Genomic DNA, 6,824 nt, shown 5'->3' with positions numbered 1-6,824 from the left:
ACATTAGCATGTCACTTGAGTAGCCTATTCTGCAATCGAAAAGACCATGGCAAATTAATGAAATGGGAGTCGAAAGTCCTATGTGAGAAGTAAACAGCTATCTAAAAATATTTACAAGTATTTCTATAAGAATAAACAGTGTGGGAATTGGTGTCTATGTCCCTGAGTTCAGAAAAATATCTATCCAAAAGACCCAAAAAATATCTCAGGGTGCTTATCGGTAGATCCCAAAATCATTTTTGGATAATGACTGTAAATTTGGAGTGGCATTAGTCTCCCATTCAACCAATCTGTCCGTGCATGTTTATCGCAAAGGGACAATTTAAATATATACATTAACAAATACTGTTTTGCATTGTGCGGTGTGATGGGCTGGGTGGGCCACTTGGGTGGGAATTAACCAGCACTGAGTGAGAAGAAAATACAATCCAGTTGGCAGTAAGGCAACAATTGTTTGGATGCCAACCGGCATTAAACACTAAAGAAGAAGAAGAAGAAGAGGCTTATTTCTAGAGGAAACTGGACTAAGTAGAAGAATATAGTCAGGGTAGTGTAGCGTTTTAGAAATCCATTCTAATCCACACTCCATTTCAGAAGGTGGCGGTAATGCACCATACGTTGTTTGCCAACCGCCATAAAACACTAGTAGAAGAAGAACAAGAAGACGCCTTTGGACCATGCTTTGGACAAGCTGTTTTCCTAGAATGTAACAGGTATAGGAAAGAAAGGGAAATCTTTTATAAGAGGTTAACAGTATTAGGAGTTTCTTCTTTCTCTCTAAAATCTTTCTTTGGCCTGAAGAATAAGAACCACCAGTTGATCACAGAGGCAGTGCTGAAATTTCTGCATGAATCAGAGTTGTACCAGAGGATATAATGTTTATTTTTATTTATTTATTTATGCGTAGTTAATTTTTTCTCAATTGTGGGCGTAGTTGAAGTGTAGAACCTGAGGAGGGCAGTAATACGCCATGTAGCGTTTACACTGCCGGAAATAAGAAAGAAGAAGAAGAAGACAGGCTGCCCCCTTGGCCTTACACCGGAAGCGAAACTTCGCTCAGCACGTTGCAGCTAGTGAAGAGGTCAGTAATGTATTTGCAAAATTGGTATATATGGGTTTGGTATGGCTTAACATGATACACTGGGGGGCACAATAGGTCGATTTAATGTTTTCCAGTGTTAATGTTTACTCAGCTCATCTTCAATTTGGAAGCTAAATTTAGTGTTATGGCCATTTTTGATGGCTTTCCAATGTCCATTCGCCATAATACACAGGTAGGTTGGTTGGAGTGATCTTACGCAGACCAATGACATCAATGATGGATTGTCCAGACAGTATATTGCAGTTTGTTGGTTGTTTATTGTAAAAGATGTCATACCATTTGTTTCCAGTTTGTTTCCAGTTTCTGTGGTCTGTCTGGTCTGTTGTGTGGTATGTTGTCTGTTGTGTGGTCTGGTAAGAACTGTGTAAGCTCCACCTCACCTGTGCCTAATGATTTCCCTCCTGTTACCTGTGCTTTAAATACACCTCTGTGATCCCATTACCGCCACCAAGTGTCTAAAAATAATAGTGCAGGATAATCTATAGAACATAATAGGACATGCCAACAACATACATAAATGGCTTCGACACACCGGCCCCTAATTGTCTTAAGTATAACGAAACAATTACCAATAAATAATAAAGGAGCTATATTTGTACATAACTTTTTTCTTTTTTTTCTTTTTTAATACATTTTTCAACAAAAAAAAACGTATGTAGTATGTTATGTGTTGGTATTTAATCTTCTTTATTGATTCTTCAATCTTCCTTTTTTTATTATTAAATGGCCAGAGGCTGCTAGCACATAGCCATATGAAATTTGGTGTTAACCACCAGTCCTTGCTGAACCTAGGTCCCTAGGTCTCAGCTTCTTGGAGCAGACATATCTTTGTTATTGGTCTTTCCAAAATGTTGTTCTTTGTTTGAAGTCGAACTGTGCGCACAAGACCATGTGCATCTGATTTGGTCTCCAGTATTCTGCCCATTAACCAGGAGCCTCGTGGTGCAGTGGAATCAACCACCACAACAATGTCACAAGGAGTGAAACTTCTTTTTACTGTTGACCACCGTTGGCGCTCTTGGATTAGAGGTAAGTATTCGTTTGTCCACCGTTTCCAAAACAGATCTGCCATGTACTGCACCTGTCTCCATCTGCGTTTGATGTACAAATCCTGTTTTACAAAAAGTCCAGGTGGTATTATTGGCTTTGTTTTCAACAGAAGGAGGTGGTTTGGGGTAAGTGCTTCCAGGCCCATTGGATCTTCAGAAATCTTGTTCCACTGATTTGTTAGCTGCTTTGCAACTCAAGCTTCTTGTCTTTTGACTCTTTTCAATCAACAATTGCAAGCCTTTCACAGTAGGTTTAGCAACTCTTTTTTCCTTTGCAGAATCCTTTCCACCATCTTCTTGTGGCTCAGCATCAGACTTGACACCAGACATATTTGCTGTCCCTTTAAGACTCCTTAGTGTGCTGCAGTAGAATATGTCTGTCAAACTGCTGATATTGTCCCACTCAGTCAATCAACTCCATTATATTAGCTGTTTTCCAATACAGCTGTTCATAGCTTCTCCAATAAAGCTTAATGTTTGCACACATACTGTACCCACTGGCTCTCCATGCACTTTGACTTGTGTTGGTCAATGGTTTCCAATCTCCATGGCAGGTTAGCAGCGCAGCAGATGATTTCCATCAGTCAATGTGCAGTTGATTGGCAATTGGTGGTATCCACAGCAGCAGCAGTCAATCATCAGCAGCATTCAGTCACAATTTGTTTCCTTCCAGCAGCACAGCAGCATGTAAAGAAAACAATCCCATTTGTTCCACAAGCTCCATTTTCACTCATAGAGCTAGTTCTTACTTAATGTTATGGCCATTTTTGATGGCTTTCCAATGTCCATTCGCCATAATACACAGGTAGGTTGGTTGGAGTGATCTTTCGCAGACCAATGACACCAATGATGGATTGTCCAGACAGTATATTGCAGTTTGTTGGTTGTTTATTGTAAAAGATGTCATACCATTTGTTTCCAGTTTCTGTGGTCTGTCTGGTCTGTTATGTGGTCTGGTAAGAACTGTGTAAGCTCCACCTCACCTGTGCCTAATGATTTCCCTCCTGTTACCTGTGCTTTATATACACCTCTGTGATCCCATTACCGCCACCAAGTGTCTAAAAATAATAGTGCAGGATAATCTATAGAACATAATAGGACATGCCAACAACATACATAAATGGCTTCTACAGTTAGCCTTGCAGATGTAGCAAAAGTTTGCCACCTAATGCTAGCTAACGTTAGCTAATACATCTATGGTGCTTACTGTATGTGTTGCAGCCGCAGTAAAGAATGGAGAAAGCGACGGAGAGGAGTATCCACACAATGATGCAGTCAAGTCAAAGTTCGCAAGAAAGGAGATAAACATTAATTTACAGTTTATTCCAAAAACGTTATGTGCTAGTTTACTGTTCCAACGCTATTTAACTCATTCACCGCCAATGACGTCTTTGACGTGTTATCAGCAATGGCCTTCCCCGCCAAGGACGTGTTTGACGTGTTTTTGTTTTTATTGGTGCAGCGCCTGCAGCAAACACTTGCCCAGCCTGTCACACAGACACAGGTCCCTGCCTTCAAAGGGTAGCCGACAGCACGCGATCAAACACATACCGCAGCTGTTGTTTTATAAATTGAGCAAGAGGAATAGCAGAGAGCGGGTAACGCTTCCTTGTGCAGACAGGAGAAACGCCATTGTAACGCCGAGCTGGAGTCGCCTTCCTCTGTGCCAGCCAGGAGAAAACGGGAGAAAGTAATCAAGAGATGTGTTTGATCATCGGAGGAATGAGGAAATGATCGATCAGTTTGCGAGGGCGGTGAGGACGTGTTGAATAGCCGAGGGGAAAACGGGAACGATCATAGATATGACAGGGAGACATGGACGAGGACGGTGTACCAGAACAAATCAAAATAAACACAGGAACAGCTAGGCAGCAGCGGGCAGAAGGCACTCACAGCAGCCCGCTGTCCTTCTCAAGAGCTCTACAGTTGGTTCATGAAATCGCTGGGCTGCTCGCCCTCCAGTGTTGCTCCTGGCCAATCCCAGCGCCACAGGGCGTGGTTATTGCTTATCCTATGTTGGGTTAGAAATCTAAAAGGGGGATCGTGTGTGTGTGTGTGTGTGTGTGTGTGTGTGTGTGTGTGTGTGTGTGTGTGTGTGTGTGTCTGTCTGTCTGTCTGTCTGTCTGTCGGTGTGTCTGTCTGTCTGTCTGTCTGTCTGTCTGCACACTCACACCGAGTAAACTGTATTGTTGAATGTAAAAAAAAAGCACTTCATGTGTGTATATATATATATATATATATTTTTTTTTTTGTCATTTGTGTCCTAACGAATAATATTTACATGTCTGATGTCAATACAGTTCAAAATAAAAGAATTGAGAGTGAGTTATGCCTGAGATTGTGCCCTTTTACAAAAATGCTTTTTTCTCCCTTTTCTCTTCCCAGACAGGCTTTTTTGGTGAACATGGGGTGTATAAAAAGGGTTATAAGTAGAGTACAGAACATGCTAAAAGCTAACTTTCTTTTTGGGGGTGAAAGTAGAGACTTAGATCTTCATTTCGAGGTATTGGACATCACTGTAGTCCTAGTACAGAATTTACTGTGGGTCTTGAAAGATGACCAAACATTATGGAAATACTTGGCCTGTGCCAAAAATGCCAGTCAGATATTGGCAGTGAATGAGTTAAAAGTTAGAGAGTTGTACTTAAAATGTAGCCTACACATCAATTGTCAATAGAGTGCTAAATGATTATCAGAAATTCCATCTCTTTTCAGCTATTTCAAACTTAACCTGTAATTCCAGATGAAATGATTAAGTCCCTATTTAAAGACGGTTTGAAACAGAGAGAAATGTGCTCGATTCTTTGCCAGCGTGGATTCCAAATCAGGTAATGTGTTGCTGCAAATGTTGCTGCTGTACTGTTATCTGTTAACTAGACCAGTGGTTCTCAAATGGGGGTCCAGCGACCCTCATGGGTCGTTAAGGGGGTTCCAGGGGGTCCCCAGCCAAAAGGGGGGTAATTTATTTAGGCTATAATTCCATTCATAAGTAACACAATGACTATTTTGATCTTTGATTTTTGAACTATTTTATTTATACACTTTCTGTAATACAACATCTAATAGAATCAATCTTATTACCATATGGGGGGCCGTAGGACAACATTCTATCAAATGAGGGTCTGTGGTCTAATCTTGAACGACTAACCACTGCACTCGATTATCGTTGTATAAGCTTTGTTCTAGATCAGGGTTGCCAACTCACGTTTCTGGCGTGTGACACACTTTCACCTTCAATCTCACGCGCTCACTTTGCCCTAGCCCCATTCCATTCATTCCATAAGGATAAGTGACATCACTGACATCATTTAGACTAACCCATTACATTTGATTTGTTTCCCTATTTCTGCACTGTGGTACCAAAACAGTCATGGAATTGTCTAAATTTGGTATGGCTACAAAGCTCTTTGAATCCAAAGAGCCCAAACACATTAATATGTGATGAAATATGGCCTCATAGTACCCATTTGAAAATGTTTTTTTTTTTTTTTTTACATCATTGTATAGTGTATAAAATGCCCTATTGTGAGCTCTCGGATAATCACTCACAGCCTTGTTAAACTCTCTAGTCTAGACCCAGAATGTAGATACATAGAATTGTATGGGATGTCCCGGTACATTGAAGTGTTTTTCTGAGCCATTTACAGAAAATAGTGCTCGTCATCCAATCGTCAGCACTGTCAAAATGGCACAAATCTCCAATTCTCAAAAGCATCACGTCCCCCCCCCCCCCCCCCCCCTTCCCCCCCAGGTCATGAGGTCTTCAGGTGGTGTATTGGGGAGCTTTTAACTAATGCACTTTATTATTTTAGTTAAAGTAGTAACAGTGTTTCTTATTCTCTAGCTTCTCCATTTTGCTCTCAAAGTGCACCAGATTGATTCATTTTTCCTTTAAAATGTACAACATTTTCTCTCAGGGGGGAGCCTGCAGACGGGGAGATATCAAAATATCACTCCAGCCAGATAGCCAAAGTTGGCAACCCTGTTCTAGATACTAAAAGGTATTGTCCCATCATGGCAATGTCAAGTTTGACCTGAAGAAAACCTCTTTCTATGTCATGTTGTGTTTTTGATTAATAGTGAAAGACATCTGAGAAAAGTTTTGAAATCCCTGGATTTGGTGCGAAGGGCGACACAGAGGCCTCTAACTAACATTCGCCATGCTGTACAGGTATGGCTTAATTAAAATCCAACGTTTCCTAAAGGCATACTGCAACGCATTCCCATTATGTTACATTTCAAATGATAGTTTCTTGACTGGCTTAAAGAGCCTCATCGTCTATTTGTTACATAGAAAAGCCTCTGCATTCTTCACTCTAAAAGCAACTTGATGGAATATTGAGGTTCGATTTGTGCAATATACTTATTTCCAGAGTGAGCTGCGTCACTGGTCACCTTTCCAAGGTATCCGTCCAATGCATAAACAAGTTCGCGATGTCAGAGGAATAAGGCCTTGCTACAGGTTACTAAATTTTGCCAAAACTAGTCTAGCACACAGTATTACAATACCTTCACAACATTACAAATATGCCCAGTTCATTGTTTTTAATGCTGTTAATCAATGTGTGCCTCTCTGTTGTATGTTTAGGAATGACGTGTTACAAGTAATGAGAGACCTTGATGCCAGTGGTCTGCAAAGAAGGCGTCCAGGCCAAAAAAAAATTGTCCGCAGG

General features: G+C 40.9%; 1 long non-coding RNA gene across 1 annotated transcript; it reads left to right on the top strand.

Moving 5' to 3' along the window:
- The first annotated feature begins 6,237 nt into the window (after nt 1-6,237).
- LOC310787916 lies at nt 6,238-6,824 on the top strand. The gene is made up of 3 exons (XR_014553280.1): nt 6,238-6,322; nt 6,525-6,613; nt 6,740-6,824. It is a non-coding gene; the product is annotated as an uncharacterized lncRNA (long non-coding RNA).

This window comes from Poromitra crassiceps, assembly GCF_964638095.1.
Source record: "Poromitra crassiceps genome assembly, chromosome: 1".
Classification (NCBI taxonomy): domain Eukaryota; kingdom Metazoa; phylum Chordata; class Actinopteri; order Beryciformes; family Melamphaidae; genus Poromitra; species Poromitra crassiceps.
Note: the sequence above shows the minus strand (reverse complement) of the source record. Positions and strands in the feature narration are given on the sequence as shown.